We start from the raw sequence: 22,750 nt of genomic DNA, 5'->3' as shown, positions 1-22,750 counted from the left end.
CCCACATTCATAAAAAAGTGCTTACAAATGTATAAGATACACCCTACATTGATCAATTACATGGTAGTGACCATGAAACAGTGGCAAACCACTTTGCAGCTAAGCCATGATAAAGGACAAATTATTATCCCCGGGATAAACATTTAAAGAGGAATATTCCTGGGTGTCTCTTTGTCACCACTGCTCTTTTGTCTTGCCCTTAACCCATTAAGCTGTCTACTTAACAGATTAGGTCATGGTAACAATTTGGATCCCAGAAAACAACTAAGTTAAAAGACTTCTCATCTTTTGTTGTGGATGATTTAAAACTGTATAGTTCATTAGATAAGGAGCTGAAAGCACAACTGCAAGTGGTCAAAAAGTTTTTCTCATGTGATATAAGAATGTTATTTGGTCTTGATAACTGTGCAAAAGAAACCTTTAAAGCAGGAAAGCTGCGGCAGCAAGAAAATATGTCTGGGACAGGAATGTGATATAAAAGAACTTGAGCAGGAGGGAGTTATAAATATTTGGGAATTGATGAAGGATCAACAATACAACATGAGCAAATGCAAATAAAACTTAGTAAAGCATATAATACAGATCAGTGGTACAGCAGTTTGTGTTGCCGCCTCACAGCAAGAGGTTCTCCAGTTTGATTCTCAACTGGGGTGTTTTCTATGTAGAGTTTGCATGTCCTCCCTGTGTTCATTTTGGTTTTCTCCAGGTACACCAGTTTCCTCCCACATTACAAAGACATGCATCTGGATCATTTCTCCCCAGGCATCCTCTGAAAATTGACTCATTTCAACTCGGACTTTCCCCCGCTAAACAATAAATAAATAAATAAATAAATAAAATAATGCTGAAAACAGCCCTAACATCTAGGAGCAAAGTCCAAGCTATAAACTAATTTGCTCTTCCTGTTCTAACTTACAGTTTGGCAATGATTGACTGGCCCTAAAAGGTATTGGATCAGTTGGACAGGAAACAAGAAAAATGCTTCATGCTTATCAAATTATTTATAAAAATCAATGTGTACCAAGATTATATATTCCCTGTTCTGAAGGAGGTATGAACCGCCTCAAAATTTGATTACATAAATAGATCTGCAGTAGCAGGACTACTTACATATCTGCTGACCTCACAAGATCCAAACATAGAGAACATATTTAAACATGAGGAGAACAAGTCTTAAGATGACTTCCCTGCCGATTTTAGCAGAAGCAGCAACTGAATATGCCAAAACAACAAAAGAAAGAATATAAGGTGAAGGATCAGATGAAAGGGCAAGAAATGTGTTAAATGTATAAATATAACTATAAGTACAGAAAACTCCTGGAGCAACTTCGTGTTGATCAGGATCTAATGCAGGAATGGTTAAGGAGAGGTGAATTTAAACCAAAAACCAAAAGATTAATATTGGGGCCCAGGATAGTGGACTACATACATGTTGGTTTACAAAGTCCATTGAACATGTCAGAAAAACAGCCAAGTGCAGGTTTTGTTAAACAGAACTAGAAGCAGTCACACATCTTGTTGCTGGGTATGATACACTAATGGCAGAAAACATGTATACTGAAAAGCATAATAATATGGCAAGACAATTGCATTGGGAATTTTGCAAACATTATAACATTGAAGTAGCTGAGAAGCATTGGAAACATGATCCACAAAGCATTATAGAAAACGATGAAGTTTATATCACATGGGATCACAAATTACCACCAGTTCAAAAATTAGATGTGAGAAATCCAAATATAGTAGTCTGTGAAAAGAATACAAAATCAGCATTGATCACTGAAATTCTACACCCAGCGATTACAGAGAGATACAAAGTCATAAAATACCAGGATTTGCAGGCAGGAATGAGGGCAATGTGATAGAAGGATACCAAGACAGTTACAACAGTAGTAGGATAAATGGGTCTCATAAAAAAGAATCGTAGTTAGATATGTTGTCAATACTTATAACTCTGTATGAATTTCAGAAGGAGTCAATTCTGAGCACATTCCGGGTGCTGCGAAGAGCACTTTTGGCTAAAAGCAAAGACTGAAACAATGCTTATTTTATGAATTTTAATCATACTTAGACTTAGGAATGATGTCCATTCCTGTCATGGTATTAGAAACCCAAAAGACCTGGAGAAATTAAACCCAAAGAAACTATACATGAATTAACCAAGACTGCAAGCCTTTGCCTTAGCCGCTAAGGTCAGATAGGCTTACTTCACATATCAAATTATTTGCTGTAGGTCATTTTATTTTCAAATACTCAAATACCACATTACTCAGAGTGGATAAGGGAAGAGTTACAGTTGGTTGTCTCTCTGGTGCTGGGCTTAGGAATGTTACAAGGGCCCTCTGGACCCTTCAAAATGCTAAATATGAATACGACCTTGTTGTCACTCATGTGGATGTGAAAGAGATTAGACATTCTGCACTAAGGGAGATACAATGAAAGACAACTGAGTTCTCCATCTATGTCACTGAGGAAGGTAAACCACTAGTGTTGAGAAATAGCTTTCCTTCACCAAAAATAATGCCTAAGTTCACAGATAAAATAATTGGCTACAACGACTGGCTAGTTAACCAGTGTCATTCTGTGGGATCCTCTGTGAGTCTGCCTGGAACCAGGTGGGCAGCATACTTTAAGGATTTGAAAGAATGGTCTACAGCTCTCATCACATGGCATTTATGCATCGGCTAGAAATTTTGCTTTCCCCATAGTGCTATTATAGGAAACGTTCAACTCATGAGGATACCAACCTAGCAAATTCCAGTTTGAACAATATCAAGGTTCCTTTGCTCACTGTTAAGAGCTTACACAACAAAATGTCTGAGCTTAAGGCCTACACAGACCTCTCACCTGTCCATATTTTGGAGGAACACATTTTTATTTATTTTATTTATTTATTTAACATTTGTTAATCGAGAAAGTCCGACTTGGAACAAAGCCAATTTTCAGCGGAGGCCTGGGGAGAAAGGCTCCAGATGCATGTCTTTGTACCATTTATTTTCAGGTCTGTTTTACCCCTGCACATGATGTACCTAATTTTGGAGATATGTCCCTATTTTCATGCTGGATCGAGCCATGTCACTTGTAATTTTTAAAGCTGTCCACTACACATAGAAAACTACACTGCATGACCAACGTACTAGTGGTATCAGTAGTCTAAAGAAAGAGGGCACATATCTTACATCTTCCTTTTTCAGAAGCAAAAATAAAAGACATCATGGTAGATTTTTGCAATAGAGTTAATTAAAGTATACAGACTTTACACAGTCTCTTTGACTAAGTGCATATATGTTTCCATCATTTTTGTTTTTTACCATGTGTTTCCGAGCAGTATCCCACATTCCTTCTAGAAGCAAGAAGATTTGTGTGCTATCTGATATTCAGTTCACAGATTCATAGGTTCATAGGTTGGTAGTAGGCTATCGGCCCTAGGGCCTATACAAGCCTAGCCATAACAATTCCCTGGCTATTTCTTCCCACACTATTTACTTCCCTGGAGCCCTGTCTAGCAGAGCGACTGATGTGATCCCAGGGATGAATTTCCTTTTTCCCATCCAATCGTCAAGGTTCCTTTTGAATAGGGCCAAAGAGGTGCTCTGCTTGACATGTATGGGCAGTCTATTCCAGAGTCTGGGGAGTGTCTGGGTCAGGAACCTATCCCTCCAGCATATTTTGTTTATTGTGATGACAAGGTTTAGATCCCTGGAACGTGTGGCTCTGTGGGATTGGGATTTCTTTAAGTGTAGCATGTCCAACAGCTCTGGGTTTGACATGGCCTTGTATGTTAAGCAGAGATCACCTCTGAGTAGACGATATGCAACAGAGTATAGCTGGAGTTTTTTAAGGCGGTCAGTGTAGGGCATCTGCTCTAGGCCTGTGATTCTTTTAGTGAGGTATTTCTGCGGCCTTTCCAGTTGTTGCAGATGTCTTGAGAGGTACATACCAAACAGGGTGTTGTATTCTATAATGGGTCTAATGAGGGATGAGTATAGTGGGACAATGACCTCCTTTTTTCTGGATGAAAAGCCCTTAGTGATGAGGTGTGCCACATAGAAGGATTTTCTGACTGTTGTGGCGATGTGGTTATCGAAGGTGAGACCACTGTCCACCTGTGTCCCTAAGTCTCTTATCACACTTTTGGTGTTTAGTGTACTGTTACCTATGTGGTAATGCATGGGTACATGTTTTTTCCCAAAGGGGATAACTACACATTTCTTGGCATTGAGCCTGTGCCCATGGCTCTGGCACCAAGCATCTGTTTCTGTAAGGCCCTTTTGTAGAGTATCCACATCATTTGGGGATTCAATAATGGCTCCCAGTTTGCAGTCATCTGCAAACTTTGTTAGCCAGAGTCCCTTAGTGTTGGCCTGTACTTCAGAAAAGTAGATGCCAAACAAGAGTGGTCCCAGGACTGAACCTTGAGGTACTCCACTTGTCACTTGTCTGGAGCTGGATTTGGAGTCGGCTAATTTTACAATGTGGGTTCTGTCAGTAAGCCAGTTGGCAACCCATCGAGTGACATAGGGATTAATGCCCAACTTAGTAAGTCTATCTATGATTCCAGAGTGGGGGATGGTGTCAAAGGCCTTGGCGAGGTCCAGATAGGCTGTGTGGACCGCCTTACCCTGGTCCACGGCTCTGGAGACTGATTCGAAGAAGTCAGTCAGATTCAGGAGACAAGATCAGACCTTCACGAGCCCAAATTGGGTGGGGTCCAGTGTTTGAAAGTTGCCACTGTCTTTGTTTATAAGTTCTATGATAATATGTTCCATGGCCTTGCAGATCAGGCTCATCATACTGATGGGGCAGTAGGTCCCGGGATCCAAGGTGGATCCCCGCTTGTGGAGTGGGATAACTGTAGCTGTGCCACTCAGTGGGCACAAAGCCTGAGGTGAGGCTATGATTAAACATGACACTTAGGTGAGGTGCCAGTTCATTTTGTAGTTCATGTAATACACAGCCCGGGATGTCATCTGGTCCCATGGATGCTGTATTCTTAACTTTTGAGAGTGCGTTTTTTACCTGTGTGGCCATTATTACCGGAATTTGACAATCTTCCAGTATTGAGATGGGCCATTTAGGGGGTGAGGGGGGGGTGAAGTTGGCACTGAATTGATCTGCCAGGATATTGGCAATATCCTTGGGTTCGGTGTATTTAGTGCCATTCTGTTGTAGCTCAGAGCAGATCTGAGCATTGCCATTTAGATTCTTGACATAGTTATAGAATGCCTTGTGATTGTCTTTGGAATCTTTGTCAATTTTATTTTAATAACTAGCTTTTTCAATACCTGCAGGTTGAGAAGTATGGTCCTACCTCACCAATAAAGACTTGGTTTCAGATTATGATACTAATCCCTTCTTACCCAGGTACTTTGTCTACTATGCATTCAAGACTACTGGAATCTTGGGAGGAGTATACATACTCTACTGTCTTTTGTCAAGTCTTGATTGATATCAACTTAGAACTTATAGAGGTGCTAATGTATATCAACAGAATTGCCTACTCTATCATTGTTAACCACAGGCACAGGTCCCTGTCCAGGTCCCAAATAATTCACATGTTCAGTATTTATTATGTTAAGTGTATTTATTTCTCTTAACATTTTCTACTATATCTAGTTTTTGGTATTTAATTACACATATTTATTGATGTTATGTGATCCTATCTCGCCTACATTCTGTACTGATGGGTTTGGAGCCGATCCTCGGCTCCGACTCGGCACGCTATACTATAGAACGAAGTCTCTTATTGGCTGAGCTATCCTACATCCCAGGATGCACCACCACTGCTTCCCCAGATCTCGTTTACCGCTTTACAGCAAAGACGTGGTCTCGGACTTGGCTGAGCTAAGTGTCTATTTCTTCACAAATTTCTGTCAGAAATTTTTGATTAACCCCCAAAAGCTGTTTTAACAGCTATCGTTGTTGTGTGGCTGATTTTTGATTAAGTTTTGTGGTAAATTTGTCTTTTATTGGAGGGAAAGGATCCCGTTTAAGTTAGATGGGCCTTGCCCTCGCGCGTGTGTTATATATTTAGTTTCAGTCTTGCTGTAGTGTTATAGTTGGTCAAGTATCCCGTTTTCAGTTAGAGGGGTCTTGCCCTTATTTGCCTTTTCTTGACAAGTTTTTAGAGAAAGCTTCTTTTTTGGTTGTAGTGTTTGGGAGTCAATATGTTGAAAGAGCACAGACCATCTGGGTTCAAGAAGTGCTCTAAATGCAGCTACAAAATGTCCATAATGGACGATCACTCTTTATGTTTGTATTGTTTAGGCCCTAAACATCTTCAGGAGTCTTGCAGCGTTTGTCACGCATTTTCCTCCCGGGTCCTCCAAGAGAGGAAAAACAAACTGATTTTAAAAGGGCTTATTAAACCTACTTTTGAGGAGGCTTTATCTTCTTCCTCTTCTCCCTCGAAGAAAAAGAAATCGTCGGCTCCGACCAGCCCGTCGGAACCAGACACAAAGAAATCTCGGCAGGCTTCTCCATCAGCTCCACGGACTTCGGAGCCGAGGGCAGAACGGTCTGCCTCGATGCCTCCAGCCTCGACTCCTCTGGCTTCGGAGCCGACGGCTAGAGCTTCGAGAGGTGGGTCACCTTCATCAGCTCCACTGTCTTCGGAGCCGATGAGAGTTGCCCACTCAGACTCTTCCCCTTCGGCGCCGAAGTCCACTTCGGCACCGAGGGAAATTGCAATGGTTGTGGAGTCTCCCTCGGCACCGATATTTATCGAGACGATTCGGAGCCAGTCCCCCAGTCCTTCGGAACCGGTGGAGAAGTCGACTCGAACCCGTTCGATCTCTTCTCGGTCTTCAAGGATGTCGGATTCGGACATTGACAGGGTACTTCAAAGGCTGTTTCAGTCTCCAGTCTTCCAAAAGTTAGTTTCGGCTCCAGCCCAGTCGGCTCCAGAGCCGATTGCCCACCCTGTAGTCTTGGTTCCTCCTCCAACAGCCTCGGCACCGTTGGAGTCTGTGCTGGTGGAGCCGATGGAGGTTTTCAGGTTGGCTCCGACCCTTACTCCAACCCCGACCTTCGGGTCGGAGTTCGGTACACGGACCTCCTCGGTCGGCCCCGGGGGTGACACTTCGGGACCGATGTTTTCAGTTCCGAGCCTCCCTCTCAGTGCGTCAGCTGCGGGACTGCCGTCTACTGTTGTGGCCTCGGGGATCGGACCTTCCCAGGACTCTGGGGGTCCGGCCTTCAGGGCCATGAGGAGTGCTTTGGCCAAATCTTCTTTGGCCACCTCCACCATTTCACTGTCACCTTCCCTTGGCACAGAGACTGGTTTCTTTATAGTCCCCCTGTCTCAAGACAGCAGAGCCCTGGGGCCTGAGGTCACCCCCATTGGGGTTTCCCCCCTTCCTGAAGGTCCCTCTGAAGCATCTTCGGAGGAACCTCCAAGGAAGAGACAGTGCAAGAGGAAGCACGTCGACTCCCCTGATGAGTCTCTCACCTCGGTCACCGACCTCGATGATGCGGAGGGGTCCCCCAAGTCGTCCTCTCCTTTGTGGACATCTTGGAAATCCTGAAGCAACGAGGCGACTGGCAGTCCAAACCCCCTTCCGCTGAGGAGTCGGTATTCCTCAAGGCCTTCGGGGCTCAGCCCTCCGCCTCCTGGGTGTCTCCGCCCTTCGATGAGCTTCTGGATTTGATCTCTCGAAGGGCGTGGGAGCACCCGGATTCTGTGGAACCGGTGCCAGCTCAACCGAATAAATTTCTTTCAGCCCCCCCTGAAAAGGACTTCCTCTCCAAAGGTGTGGCCGTAGATGCCCTGGTGGTGGCATCTGCTACCCAGCAAGATGTGGCAGAGGCTTTGACGTCCATTCATCCTCCTAATAAAGAGTCCAGGAGCATGGATCGGTATGGGAAGCGCACCCTTACTTCAGCAGCCTTTACTTTAAGGTCTCTGAATTATCTGACGCACTTCACCAGACTTCAGAGGGATCTGGTCAAGGAACTTTCAGATACCCTCTCTGGTAACCTACCTGAGCAGTTGGCCCAGACGGTTAGCTCTCAGTTGTCTACTCTATCATCGATATCGAACTCGTCCATGAGGCTCATTTCGTATGCAGCCGAGGCGGTAAGCGGCGGTACAGGTGTTGCTCTACGGGAGACAAGCCTGGCTCCGCCTGTGTCATTTTGCGGAGGCCTTCAAGTCTTTCTTTGCCAACGCTCCCTTTGATGGGTCCTCTTTGTTTGGACCCAAGGTAAAGGACACCTTGACCCGCTGTGAACAAGAGGGTAAGACTTTGACTGCCGTAGAGGCACGGTTTTCCACTCCCTTCCGGCCTTATCCCAAGGCTAGAAGAGGGGGGAAAATGTGGTTCCGTAAATCCCAAAAGACTTACCCCTCACAGCAGGACGATTCCCCTTCTAGAGGCAGAGGAGGGGGAAATTTTTCAGGAAGACGCTGTCCCAGAGGCGGCAGAGGCCCCCGCAACACTGGAGACCGCGAGTCCTTTCGTGGCTCCTCAACCTTCCAGCATCCCTGAAGGATTGCCCGACTGCGCAGCTCAGGAGCCAGTCGGGGGTCATTTTTCAAGTCACCTAAAGGCCTGGGAGAATATCACTCAGGACCGATGGGTGCTTCGAATCATCGCCGGAGGTTATGTCATCCCCTTTTCACAATCCCTCCCACCATCCAGGAAAATCCCGGACCCACCACCCAGTCAACATGATCTTGCAGCCATTGAAATCTCAAAGCTGCTTCAAAAAGGAGCCATCCAACCGGTCCCCGTAGGCCAGACCGGATTAGGGACTTACTCAAAATTCTTTTTGGTGCCAAAAAAGACCGGGGACTTGAGGCCCATTTTGGATCTCAGCAAGCTAAATCGATCAGTCAGGAAGTCCAAGTTCTGGATGGTCACCTTGCAATCCATTCTCCCGCTGCTGGAGAAAGGTGTTTGGATGTGCTCCATAGATCTCAAGGACGCCTATTATCACATCCTGATAGATCAGGCATCCAGGAGACATTTGCGCTTCAGCCTGGGAGACAGTCATTTCCAGTTCCGTGCACTGCCCTTTGGTCTCACCACAGCCCCCAGGGTGTTCACCAAATGTTTGGCGGTGGTGACTGCTCACCTGAGGAGTCTAGGATTCCAGGTGTTTCCATATCTAGATGACTGGCTCCTAACTGCCACCTCCAGGCGTCTACTCTTACAGAACCTAGCAGCCACTGTATCTCTAGGCAACTCCCTAGGAATCACCTTCAATTGGGCAAAGTCTGTGTTGCTGCCATCTCAGGGCATACGGTTTATCGGAGTAGAGATAGATTCAAAGCAAATGCGGGTCTATCTTCCTACAGAGAGGATAGAAACATTACAGTCTCAAGTTCGAGCCTTGCTTCTCAAACGCCGAGCCCCAGCCAGGATGGTCCTACAACTGTTAGGTTCCATGTCGGCCACCGTTCTCCTAGTCCCCTTGGCAAGATTACATATGAGGATTCTCCAGTGGCTCCTGTCAGTCCAGTGGTCTTATCAGGATCTCCCTCTCAGTCACCTCATTCGGATCACGGAGACGTGCAAGCAGGACCTTCGTTGGTGGCTTCTTTCCTCCAACCTGGATCAGGGGTGACCCTTCGTTCTACCACCTCCAGTGGCCACATTGACTACGGACGCCTCCCAGACGGGGTGGGGGGGACATTACCTGGGCAGGTCAGTCCAAGGCAATTGGCATTCCGACGAGAGTCTCCTCCACATCAACATACTGGAAATGAGGGTGGTGCTTCTATCTCTGCAAGCGCTACACGATTACCTCCCTCCGGGCGTGATTGCCATTCAGTCCGACAACATGTCAGTAGTCTGGTACCTGAACAAGCAGGGAGGGACCAGATCCTACCCCCTTTGCAGACAGGCCATGAAAGTATGGGACTGGGCGGTTGCAACCAAACATTTTCTGGTAGCGACACATATTCCTGGGAGATCCAATGTAATAGCCGACAGACTGAGCAGAACTATTCTCTCCCCTCACGAGTGATCTCTGAACGACACAGTGGCAACTCACATTTTCAGAAGATGGGGAACTCCTTGTTGCGGCCTTTTCGCAACCCCACTCAACGCGAAATGCCAGGAGTTCTTCTCTCTCACCCCAGTTCCGGGGGAGATTCTCAAGGACGCCCTAGTCCAAGCTTGGCCCACCGGCCTGCTATACACCTTTCCACCAGTTCCCCTTCTTCCCAAGGTGATCCAGAAGGCGATTCACTTGGGGAGCAAGATGATTTTAGTTGCCCCATACTGGCCTCGGCAAGTCTGGTTTCCTTATCTTCGGAAATATGCACTGGACGGTCCATGGTTCCTGGATCAGGTTCCGGACCTCTTGATCCATCAGTCGGGACAACATCATCAGTCCCTTCACTCGTTGAGGTTAACAGCTTGGCTCCTCCTCTTCTGACCATAGTCAGGAACCATGCTTTGGACCCGGAAGTCATACATATCTTGTCCTTGGCCCACAAGACTTCTACTAAAAAAATGTATAACAGCAAATGGAAGAGATTTGCTATTTGGGCCCAACTCCGGGGATTAGATCCCATAACTGTCCCGGTGTCAGAGGTTCTGAAGTTTTTAGCTTCTCTATTCAATCAAGGTTCTTCGGTCTCTACCATCAAGGTTCAATTGGCAGCTATTTCCAATTTTCATGGAACTATAGACCCACCTTTGATGAGCAACAAGTTGTGTAAAGCCTTCATGAAAGGTGCTGGGCTGCTATGACCTCCGATTTCTCATCCTGCTCCACCGTGGGATCTTAATGTGGTGTTAGGTGCTTTGACCTCTTCCCCCTTTGAACCGGCAGCAACTTGTGACTTGAAATTTCTTTCTTGGAAGATTGCTTTTTTGGTTTCACTTACATCAGCCAGAAGAGTTTTGGAACTTCAAGCCCTATGTGTCAAACCACCGTACCTGGTTTTTCACAAGGATAGAGTATCCCTCAGGCCTAATCCATCCTTTGTTCCTAAGGTTTGTTCTAGTTTTTGTCTGCAACAGTCATTGGAACTTCCAGTTTTCTTCCCAAAGTACTCAAACAGAGCGGAATACATCTTCCACACATTGGATGTTCACAGGCAATTGCGCTTCTATTTAGATAGGATGCACCAAACACGGAAAACAGATCAGCTGTTTGTGTCCTTTTTGGACAATAAATTGAGCAAAGCCGTCACGAAGGTCACTATTGCCAAGTGGATTAGAGACTGTATCAGTCATACTTACTTCCTTTCTAATAAAGAGCTTACAACCACAGTGAAAGCTCATTCTACAAGGGCTATGGCTACTTCGACAGCGTTTCATTCTAAGCTTGCCATTAGTGACATTTGTGCTGCGGCTACGTGGTCTTCTCCTCACACCTTCATTTCTCATTACAAATTGGACGTGGCATCTCGGGGGCAAGCTTCCTTCGGTTCCACAGTTCTCAGGAGTGTTTTCCAGTGAGCCACCCAGGAATCAGGTGCTAGGGACGCTGTCCCATCAGTACAGAATGTAGGCGAGATAGGATCACATAACATCTTTTAGTTATGTACTTACCATAACTTTAGATGTTTGGGATCCATCTCGCCTAAATTCCTAATAACCCACCCTCCTTCCCCCTGCCTTGGAGATCAGAAGAGACCGGACGGTTCGAGTTTAACCGTTTCATCTTGAAACATCTGGCAATATTATATCAACAGTCTATGTGTGTGTGCATGTGTGCGAACAAACAAGATCTGGGGAAGCAGTGGTGGTGCATCCTGGGATGTAGGATAGCTCAGCCAATAAGAGACTTCGTTCTATAGTATAGCGTGCCGAGTCGGAGCCGAGGATCGGCTCCGAACCCATCAGTACAGAATGTAGGCGAGATGGATCCCAAACATCTAAAGTTATGGTAAGTACATAACTAAAAGTTTTAACACATTCAACATATTTAAATATTTATTGTACATTGTCATTTTATGAAGCAGTGCTTATATAGTGTGTGTTTTTAGGGTGGTGTGTTCCATGAACTTTTTCACTTTGTATATTTTGTCTGCTTTTTAAATTCATTGACTGTAAATATTGTGCTTTTAATGACATAATTGATTAGTTTATAACTTGGTGGAACTTCCTGTTTGAACTGTATAAGAAGGAAGTGACTATGTGGGGTAAATTTCCTGATGAAGTCTAGATCTTTCTTGGATTTTTTTTTTTTTTTTTTTTGGTCTGAAGTTAATAAAGTGGATTCTGCATTCTACGACTGTGTGGTGATTTGCAGCCTGCATTACTTTGAGTGGGTTCAATCCAGCTACTTTTTCTGGCTTTTGTGTTTTATCTATATCCAGAGGATATTCCATCCCCTTTCATTCTCACCCCAGGCCAACAAAAGGAATTTCAAATGTTCCACCCAGTCTACGGGATGTAGCATCCATAGAGGTCCATAAACTATTGCAAAAAAGAGTCATCCAGACAGTCCCAGCAAACCAGCAAGGATCCAGAACTTACTCAAGGTTCATTTTAGTACCAAAGAAGACAGTGGACTGGAGACCTATTCTGGACCTCAGCAGACTCAACAAATATGGGGTGAAGATGAAGTTCCGGATTGTCACGCTTCAGTCCATTCTCCCATTTTTAGGGAAGGACAATTGGATGTGCTCTATAGATCTCCAGGATGCGTACTACCATATCAAAATGGCCAGGCCATCCAGGGATCATCTGCGCTTCTGGCTGGGAGCCATTCACTTTCAGTTTCGGGCCCTGCCCTTTGGTCTCACTACAGCCCCCAGAGTGTTCACCAAATGCATGGCAGTGGTCATGGCTCATTTGAGACATTCAGAAATCCAGGTGTTTCCTTACTTGGACGACTGGCTCCTTACCGCCCTCACCAGGCATCAGCTTATTCAGGCAAGGGACGCTACATAGATCTATGTTTACAGCTGGGCATTGCGATAAATTTAGAAAAGTCTGCCTTATTGCCATCACAGCATACAGTCTTTATAGGAGCAGACTTAGACACGGTCAGCGTGTCCCTATAGCTCCCTCCCGAAAGAGTGATTGTCCTCCAACAACAAATTGTGGATCTCCTGTCAAAACAAAAGGCACCAGCATCACAGATTATCAAACTGTTGGGCACTATGGCAGCAACGATTATTGCAATACCCCTTGAGAGATCTCACATGCGCATTCTTCAGTGGTTGCTATTCACGCAATGGACATTTCAGGAATTTCCCTTGCATCATCTAGTTTTGATTACCGACTCTTGCAAGGACGACCATCGAGGGTGACTAACGTCAGAGACAGTGACTATGGGCCGCCCATTTGTTCTCCCCTCTCTAGTGGCAATGGAAACCATGGATGCCTCCCTGATCAGGTGGGGGGGCATTATCAGGGACAGACAGCCCAAGGTACATGGCAGGCTCACGAGGCTCATTTGCACATAAACGTCCTGAAGATGAGAGAGGTTCATCTAGCGTTGCAGGCCTTTCAAGACTCTTTTCCCCTTGGCACGATTGCAATCCAGTCGGACAACATATCAGTAGTCTGGTACATAAACAAACAAGAAGGAACCAAATCCTACCCCCTGTGTCAAGAGGCTCTGAGATTATGGAACTGGGCAGAGTCAACCCAGCATTTTCTGATTGCAATGCACATTCCGGGAAAATCCAACGTAATAGCGGACAGACTCAGCAGAGCTATTCTGCTACCTCACAAGTGGTCTCTCAAGAACGAAATAGCAAAAATTATTTTCTGCAGATGGGGCCAGCCTTGCTGTGACCTTTTTGCCACCTCCACAAACACCAAGTGCAGCAACTACTTTGCCCTGATCCCTCAACAGGGACAATCCCCCAGGGATGCACCTGTCCACAATTGGCCTCCAGGACTCCTTTATGCTTCCCCCCCTTTCCACTGATCCTCAAAGTATTGCAGAAAGCCAGTTTTCTGGGCAGGACACATATTAATTGCCCAATATTGGCCTCATCAAATTTGGTTCCTGTTTCTGAAGCCTCATCTACTAGAGGAGTCTTGGATCCTGGATCCAGTGCCGGATCTGTTGACCCAGTCATCAGGAGCTCTTCATCCCTCTCTTCAGTCCATCAAACTGACAGCTTGGCTGCTCCAATTCCCAGAATAGCCAGGTTGCAGAATTTATAAGAAGAAGCATGGCACATCCTATTGTCATCTCATAAATATTCAGCTAGGAAACTTTACCTCAGTAAGTGGAAAAGGTTTTCCATCTGGACGCAACAGAATTACATTGACCCTTTCCTGGCATCTATATCAGATATTCTGGAATTCCTAATGAAACTGTTTAATGAAGGAGCTGCATCAGCAACCATTCAAGTCCAACTCACTGCTATTTCTAATTTTTATTTAGGTACATCCAAAAATGGTATCATGTCTCATAAGCATAATGATAATCTGGAGCATTTCACCCCAGGCCTCTGCTGAAAATTTGCTTGTTCCAAGTCAGACTTTCCTGGCAAACAAATGTTAAATAAATAAATATAATGGATAAGAATGAGTTACAGTGGAAGATATCATGCTAGAGGCAGAGGTGACCCACAGAATCAGGGTTCCAGGGATTCCTTTCCTGGTAATTCTATCAGTGCTCCTGAATGAAGACTGTATTACCATCCTCTGGAGGCAGTCGGGGGATGCTTATCCCTGCACCTCCCTACCTGGCTTCAAATAACATCTGACAACTGGGTTCAGAGGATTATATCCAGAGGTTACAACATTCCCTTTTCAAATCAGTCACAGGGATGCAGCAGTTTTAGAAATACAAAAACTGCTTGACAAAAGAGTCATCCAAACAGTCCCGCCAGACCAAACAGTATCCTGATTTTACTCAAGATTCTTTTTAGTGCCAAAGAAAATGGAACTGGAGACCAATTTTGGATCTCAGTGTGCTGAACACATTGGTTTGACATACCAAATTCTGGATGGTCACAGTTCAGTCCATACTTTCATTTTGAGGAAAAGACGATTGGATGTGCTCAATAGATCTTCAGGATGCGTATTATCACATAAAAATAGACAAATGCTCCAGAAGATTTATATGCTTCCTGCTGGGAGATGGTCATTATCAGTTCAGAGCCCTGCCTTTTGGTCTCACCACAGCCCCCAGGGTGTTCACCAAATGCATGGCAGTGATAGCAGTCCGCTTCAGACTGCAAGGATTCCAGGTGTTTCTGTATCTAGATGACTGGCTCATTATTGCAACCACAAGGAATCTACTACTACAGGCTATTTTTCAAATAGAGGTGAATATTGCCTCCATATGGTAGATGTTCACAGCCAATTATGTTTTTACCTTTACAGAACACGAGAATTCAGAAAATCCAATCAGCTGTTTGTTTCCTTTTCTCCCACTGCTCCGGGCAATCCAGTTTCTAAGGTTATTTTGGCTAAATGGCTCAAGGATTGTATAACCTTCATTTAGAACAAACAGAAGGTGCAACTGTCGTGACCTATAAAAGCACATTCTACAAGAACAGTAACCACTTCTGCAGTCTTCCATGTCAATGTTTCTATAGATGATATATGTGCAGCAGCTACTGACTGTTCCAAAGATACAGCCATGTCTTATTATACCATCTTAATAGGCCTACATGGTCAATATGATGAACAGGATCAAAGCTGCACTATTATCAGCTTTTCTAAGCTGTGGGCATTTGATTTTTTTCTAGGGCCAGGAATGCAATGCATGTTCTGAACTGTCTTTACAGAAGAGCTAAAAGTCTTATATGGGTGCACCAAATGCTGACTTGCACATCCGTTTCAGTGTCAGAATTCGCCATGTTGCATCATATTCATTTTCCATCAATGGTGGATTTATAACTTCTGCTTAGCATGGAGGGTAGAGTGTTTTTCTAAAATCTGGCATTAAGCAAGAAGTAAAACTCAGATCTATTTCTCCACTATAATTACCTTTTCTATGATTAGAAAGATGCCACAATTATCAAAACCCCCTGTAGTAACAAGGGCAAAATGGTCCACTCAGCTTCAACATTGAATTACATGGAAACCCGTAAAGGTAGAATGTCAGTTTTAAGTGTAGTATACACCTAAACATCCAAGAGTAGCAACAGAATATGTGTATTTGAGTTGTAACTTATCACTCATGATGAGGAAAGTGAGATTAGAGCCTTTTGCGTATCAAACATTCGTAGTATATGATCATCGTATACAGCTTCATGTAAATGCTTTGTTGTTTCATTGTATGAAGTGAACATGTATTGTGCTGTCCTGTTGACTACTTGTGATAATAAGATATTTCTGCCTCAATGACCTGGGTAATGGATAAAAAGGGTTTGTGGACCAGCTCTCCTACCCATTTGACGAATAAGTAAATAACTAAATAATAAATAGTTAATAATTAATGCATGCAAAACTCCAAAACTCTAGAGTTTGTGAGCTTTGTCTGCAGCACTACCCACTCACCCTTTGATGTGTAATACTGTTTACTGCTTTGACATCACAGAATAATCACTGAATCAATTTATTATATATGCAACATATATTTCAGTCCATTTCTTTCTTATTCAGAAGCACTTTAATTTTCATGACATTTCATGAGCCTACATCTGCTACTAGTAATACCATTTCATCACCAGAACTCCGTTTTCAGTAACGCTATAAGCTGTCAGGGCTCTCACTGAATTGCATTTTATAGGTTTTGCCCTTTGTTACTGGATATCAAAAACTGATGTCCCTGACCCTGCTATGAGGAAGAGTATCTTGTGAAACCATCAACATTTAGTATTGCTGGCTTCTCTCTGACATAAATATGTACATTTCTTCATGACTAAAGCTTTGTTCCTGTTACTAGTAATTACTCAATGTGTAAAATGTGTATATGTATATATGGATGGCAGAGTGGTGCAGTGGTTTGCATGGTCACCTGACAGCAAGAGGTTTGCTGGTTCAATTCTTCCCTGGGGTACCTTCTTTGCAGAGTCTGCATGTCCTCCCTGCATCCGTGTGTGTTTCTTCTGAGTGCTCCATTTTCCTCCCATGTTATAAAGACATGCATCTGGAGCATTTCACCCCAGGCCTCTGCTGAAAATTTGCTTGTTCCAAGTCAGACTTTCCTGGCAAACAAATGTTAAATAAATAAATATAATGGATAAGGAAAAATGCAGGATTAATTCAACATTGCATATGTTACAGTACCCAGGATCTGTACACAAAATGGATAATGCATGCCTGATTATATACTGCACATTACTACAACTATATCTTCTGCCAAGCAGTTAACCCTCCCCATGTCACATTATTAGATTTCTGCTGCTAAGAAAACATAATCAGTTGCATAATATTCAGTTAAAAGTCACCAAATTAAACAGTATCATCTGTGATCCACATGCTGAACTCTTATTGTCTGCCATGTTAGAACTATTTTCAAATTTTTCCTAAGTTGCCATAAGAAAGTCTGGTTTTAGTGTTCCTATTATATAATCGAAGACGCAATTCCTTGAATGCGTCTTGATGGAACTTGAAAGCATAAAAAAGTAAAATAGTGAAATGGCATATAAGCGATTTCTTTCCATGGGAAAGAAATTGCTTGGCCACCTCCGTTACTTTGCCATTTTCTTCACTGCAGTATGATCTCAGAGTTAGTATATTTAAATAGGGAGGGTGTGGAGGGCACAGCCCCACACATCGGGGGGTGTGAGGGATGAAGCCCCCATTTTATGTAATGTTTTGAACTTTTTACTTAATTTTTTTTTTTTTTTTTTTTTTTTTTTTTGTGAAACAGTGTTTTTTTTTTCCCTGGGAAAAAAATCACTGTTCCGAGTGTTCAGGATTGTAAGCTTTCACTTACATGGGGTCGATAAGTCAGCGTTCGCTTTTCTAAGCATTTGCTGATTTAATATAGACCCTGGTTTTATTGGTAATGAGAATTATGAAATTAAGAGAAACCAAAAGAGAAAGCAAGTCAAAGTTGTAATAATTATTTTTAAAATAGAAAAAACAGTTATCACACAGATGAAAAATAAAACATGAGTGTGAATGTCAACATTTACATTTAACAAATCAACCAGCAGAGATAAAATAATATCCACATGATTTTCAGAGTTTTTTGCACTTCTAAGTATTATGGATATTGACAGGCATGCACCATTAAGTCATTATATAGGTTTCATGGGTTGGCAATTTGCCCAACCTAAGAACACCAAGTCCACTATCTTCAAACAAAATTAACTAAAAAGGCATATGTGAGTCTAAAAGTAATGATTGTAGCTCCAGGTTCCATTTTTTTTAACAGGGCATAATATGGACACAGTAGCTAACATCTGTGTCACATGAAGGTTAAAACACAAAACTAAAAAGGAATGCCAATACAATACTTTGCAAAAATGTAACTCATAGTACACATTCACCTCTTCCCTTCAAAAGATAGCCACCTTCTGTGAACCCTTCTGGTAAGAGATTGGGATGAAAATGGAAGACCAAATGACCACAGTAATATATTTCAGCTTTTTGTTGTCAAAGGTATAAACAAAGCATGCCTCCTCACACCTATCCTTAAAAATGATCATCTTCTGCACATATGTACAATGTTTGATTGTGAAACAGGGAAAGAAATAATGACAATTTTAATATATTTCAAAGGGCTCTTCATATACTGTCACTAGACAAGCTATATAATGATTATGCAGCAATAATCTTGTCCCATCCTGCTTTCAAACACAGCCTGCTTCTCAACCCCCTGTCAATGATAAAGTGATTATTTTTGAACCTATTGTCAAAAGTTGACATTTCTGTTGCGTAACATAAGTAGTGGATATAGTCTCTGTGAAAACATTATATTTAAATTTAAAGTTGCATATGCTTACTTTGTTTTAAAGTAAGGCAAATGTGGTATATATGTTCATATGATCTACAATGTTCAATAAAAATGCAGGAGTTTTAAACACAACAGCTCATTAATTTCTGCATGCAGGCTATTACCTCAAGTACATATATGATTTAATCATAATTCTAAACATATACAAACACACACACACACACACACACACACACACATGTAAAAGCACAGCCGCACACATAAACACACACATACACAAAACACAAATCACCTACAAACAAAGAGCCACACAGAAGTATGCATACATAAACACACACACACACACACACACACATGTGTACGCCCGCGTGTGTGTGTGTAAATGAACAGCAAAATAAATAAGAGATGTGTCATGTAAGTAAGCTAAAATTTAAATAAAGCATGTTTATGTTCTGCCATTAAATGCCAACATACTGAATGCTGGCAGGACTAAAGGAAGAGAAAATGCCCAAAAGTTAGCAGGGTGAAAAAATGGGGAACTTATATATACAAACTCATCAGTCGCACCAATGTGAAGAAGGGAAAATCTGCCAAAACAAGTGAATCATTGTTGGCCCAGACACCACACTGACAATAATTTCCTATTAGAAAAAGCATTCAGCATTATGCATTTTGTCTTTTTTTTTCTTCATACTAATGACACTCGAGCAATTTCACCTCAAGCAACCATAGGGGAGCTGCATTTGTACTGTGCAGAACTTCTGACAAAATTAAAAGTGCATTTTTTTCAGTTCCTGGCCATGCAGTCCTTTAAGGAAAATGAAGTGGGTTGGTAAGGCAACATTTCTGCTCATGCCTTACAGCACTCCTGGGTGAATGTTAATATCAAAAATATACAACCTACTTCTGTTTTATTACATATTTAACTGCTACATTGTTAATAGTAGACTCTACTAGTTCTTTATACAGTTTTCATCGACACTAAAATTTATAGTGTTTTTCTAGATTTGAGTGCATTTGATTTTAATCTTTTATGTATGTTTTGATCGTATATACCACATACTAGCCTGCCTCTCATTATATCAATGAAATCTTCTGATGGGAAGTCATCTACCCCAGAGAACTATCATATTGAACATGCATCCTTAAGAGTTGACCCAGTTGTTCAGGATTTGGGATCTTATGTGGACAGTAACCTAACTTCTGACCAACATGTATCTATTGTTGTAAGAAAGCACTTCTATCATGCATAGCTTATAAACAAAGGGATTGTGTCTTGATCTAAGGATGCCATTGCCTCACTTTACTCAGGCCTCATTAGGCCAGTCATTGATTATAATGCCCACTTTGGCATATGTCTGTCCAGACACATACAGTAACTGAAACACCACAGAGATACCTTACTAAAAATGTACAAGGCCTAAACAACATGTCCTATGTGGACTGACTCAAAGCCCTGTCACTGTGTTCAGTATCCTACAGATCAGCAGCTCTGTCAGTTTTTGCAACACATGCTGTGGTGCAAAGGTAAGCTTAAAAACACTGGAAAATCACTTTAAAAATTCAGCTGTTAAAGAAGTAATGCACAATGGTGTGAACAGGGGGCTTTTGATGTTAATCTTTCATGTTTTGATCACATATATCACATTCTAGCCTGCCTCTCGATATCTCAGTTAAATCTTTTTGAAACTGGCAATGCTGTGCCACTCTCTCTACCTGTACCGCCTATTCACAAATGGTTTTATCTGTTTTTTATTATTATTTTTATAATAAACTCTTAAAGTGATTTTTCAGTGTTAATAAATGCATCGCTGCAGAAGTGTTGCAATGTATTTTTCCAGTTGTTTGTACCTGTTTATAAACATTTTAATTAAACCATGACCCAAATAAATTTGTAATGACTATTGTGATGCTACACTTCGAGTAGTATGTGTTGCATCCAGGCAGTTAAAATGTGGCACCTTCACACATGCACAGTGGTGTACAAATTAATGTCTATGGCAGCAATGCACCACTAAGGTTAAAGCTTACTGTTTTCCTCAGTGACATCAGTGTATGAAAAAAAAACTTCCTTAAAAGTGTTTTTCTCCTCCAATGTGAAGTAAAAAAGTTCCTTAAAGGTCAAAGGTAGTGTTCGGCAAATTTTGCATCACTTGGCATGGTGCAAAGGTAAGTTTAAAAAACACTGGAACTTCACTGTAAGAATTCAGGTGTTAGTGAAGACATGCACAATGTTTTGTACACAGAGTTTAGGTTACAATTGCAATACCCAGCTTCACTTCATTTGCAGAACTTAACCAAATGGCAAAAAGGTGTATTTTCTGCCTTTTCATGACCATATGACTGTGGACTGTGAAGTTAGTATATATAAATAATAGAGTGAGTGAATGGTGTGAGCAGGGTGCTTCCCCACCCCACCCCCACCTTCTACAAAATCACTGCTTCTTTTCCCTTTAGGCTTTTCTATATCTGTAGCTTTCTACCTTACTGATACAGTGTGGCTTTATTTTAATGTAGTTAATCAAATGAGATAAATTAAAAAAAAAAAAAAGCAGAGGAACATGGGACACAAAAATTTAAGTGAGCTATAGTGACATGGAAGATGGAGAAAAAGAAAAGAGGAGACAGGCATGCTCTTAAAGGCTAGCTGCCACAATCTCAACTAACTCAGCAGACCACTGGCTTTCTGCCTCAGATTTTTTATAAGTTTAGAACTTGATATACCCAACATTCTACCGAATTAAGGCCACAAAAAAAATGTTAGTATCAAATAACTGTGTGCATTGTGCAAATTAAAGTGGTGTACCAGATAAGAGAGGTAAGATCTCTCAATGTACATAGAGCACCCCATCACACATTCAATGCCATACACTCCCAATGGCAGTTACGTGTTTTCAGGCTATGAACTGAAAGTGGCTATGGAAAGCCATTCCCTTTGTGTATAAATTACCATTGTAGTTTTACTATAATTGGTCATAATTTGTCAAAAATACTAAATATTAAGTGCAAAAGAAAGCTAGCTGCCAAAATGCAGATCAAGCCATTAGCAGATATACAACATGAACCACCTATGAATCCCATAGCACAAGCTTCACTGAATACAGAATAAGAGTATGTGAGTAACTACTAAAAAGCTGGGTTTATGGTCTTGATAAGCATGCAAAGACAAAAAGAACAAACCTGAAGACGTGTTAGTGAGTTTGCGAAATGCACATCCATTCCACAGTTCCAGGTGTTTTTCTGGACTGCAACCGTACCAGTATGCTTTGCCAGATCATAAGCATAAGCCAAGAATATCACCAGTGTTGAACAATAAAGACATCTGAACGCTAGAATGTTTCTGACTAATAGGGTGTATTTTTAATATTTTATATGGGAAAGGAAACTCAAATCTTGCTACAGGGCTTTTTAAGTGATCACTAACAGTGGATAGGCGAAGTAATACTGCTACTCAGTGTTTGCAGATAAATTTTAACAGAGATGTTTTTTTCGTGATGCACTGTCAAAACTTCCAGTAATGATTTTGTAAAGTTAGCCAGGATGGTGAACTTAAAATCTGGGGAGAAATTATATTTTATTGGACAAATAATGATGTTGTCTTTTCTGTTAGAAGCAGACAGGGTTGTATTTATAATATAATCAGAAGAAATGGACATCTAGAAAGATCTTGGTAAGAATATTAAAAGGTAAGAAAAGTAGCAAGGCTACAATTGTTAAAGAAAATGTTGCACTGTACTTTTGGCTATTTCAGTACTTTTGCCCATTCTTTTGAATAAAATCATAAAAACACACAGTACAAATATTTCAGTGGCACAGAATGTACTTTCTCAGCCTCATTGTGAAAACTTGGAATCTTTAAGTAGGAAACTGCACTTTGGCCTAGATATGAATATTATGACACACAATTCAGAATGAATAAGTAAACAAACAAACTGATTCTAGTGACATATTAGAAGAAAAGGTTATAAACTGTGAAATATATGCCACTAGTTAGCAAATGAAAATATTTTTAATGTAGTAT

General features: G+C 42.1%; 1 protein-coding gene across 1 annotated transcript in view; it reads right to left on the bottom strand.

Annotated features, from left to right (window-relative positions):
• The window catches only part of APOE (apolipoprotein E), a 116,964-nt gene extending 94,966 nt beyond the window's left edge, over window positions 1-21,998 (bottom strand). Inside the window, exon 1 of the mRNA XM_044080687.1 lies at window positions 21,910-21,998. The gene's annotated coding sequence lies outside the window, so the exon portion shown is untranslated. The remainder of the gene's footprint in view (window positions 1-21,909) is intronic.
• Between the last annotated feature and the right edge of the window lie 752 nt (window positions 21,999-22,750).

The sequence above is a fragment of the Protopterus annectens genome, chromosome 8.part0 (assembly GCF_019279795.1).
Source record: "Protopterus annectens isolate FY-2018-M chromosome 8.part0, PAN1.0, whole genome shotgun sequence".
NCBI classification, from domain to species: Eukaryota; Metazoa; Chordata; order Ceratodontiformes; family Protopteridae; genus Protopterus; species Protopterus annectens.
The sequence above is the reverse complement of the archived record's forward strand: the minus strand, read 5'-3'. Positions and strand labels throughout refer to the sequence as shown.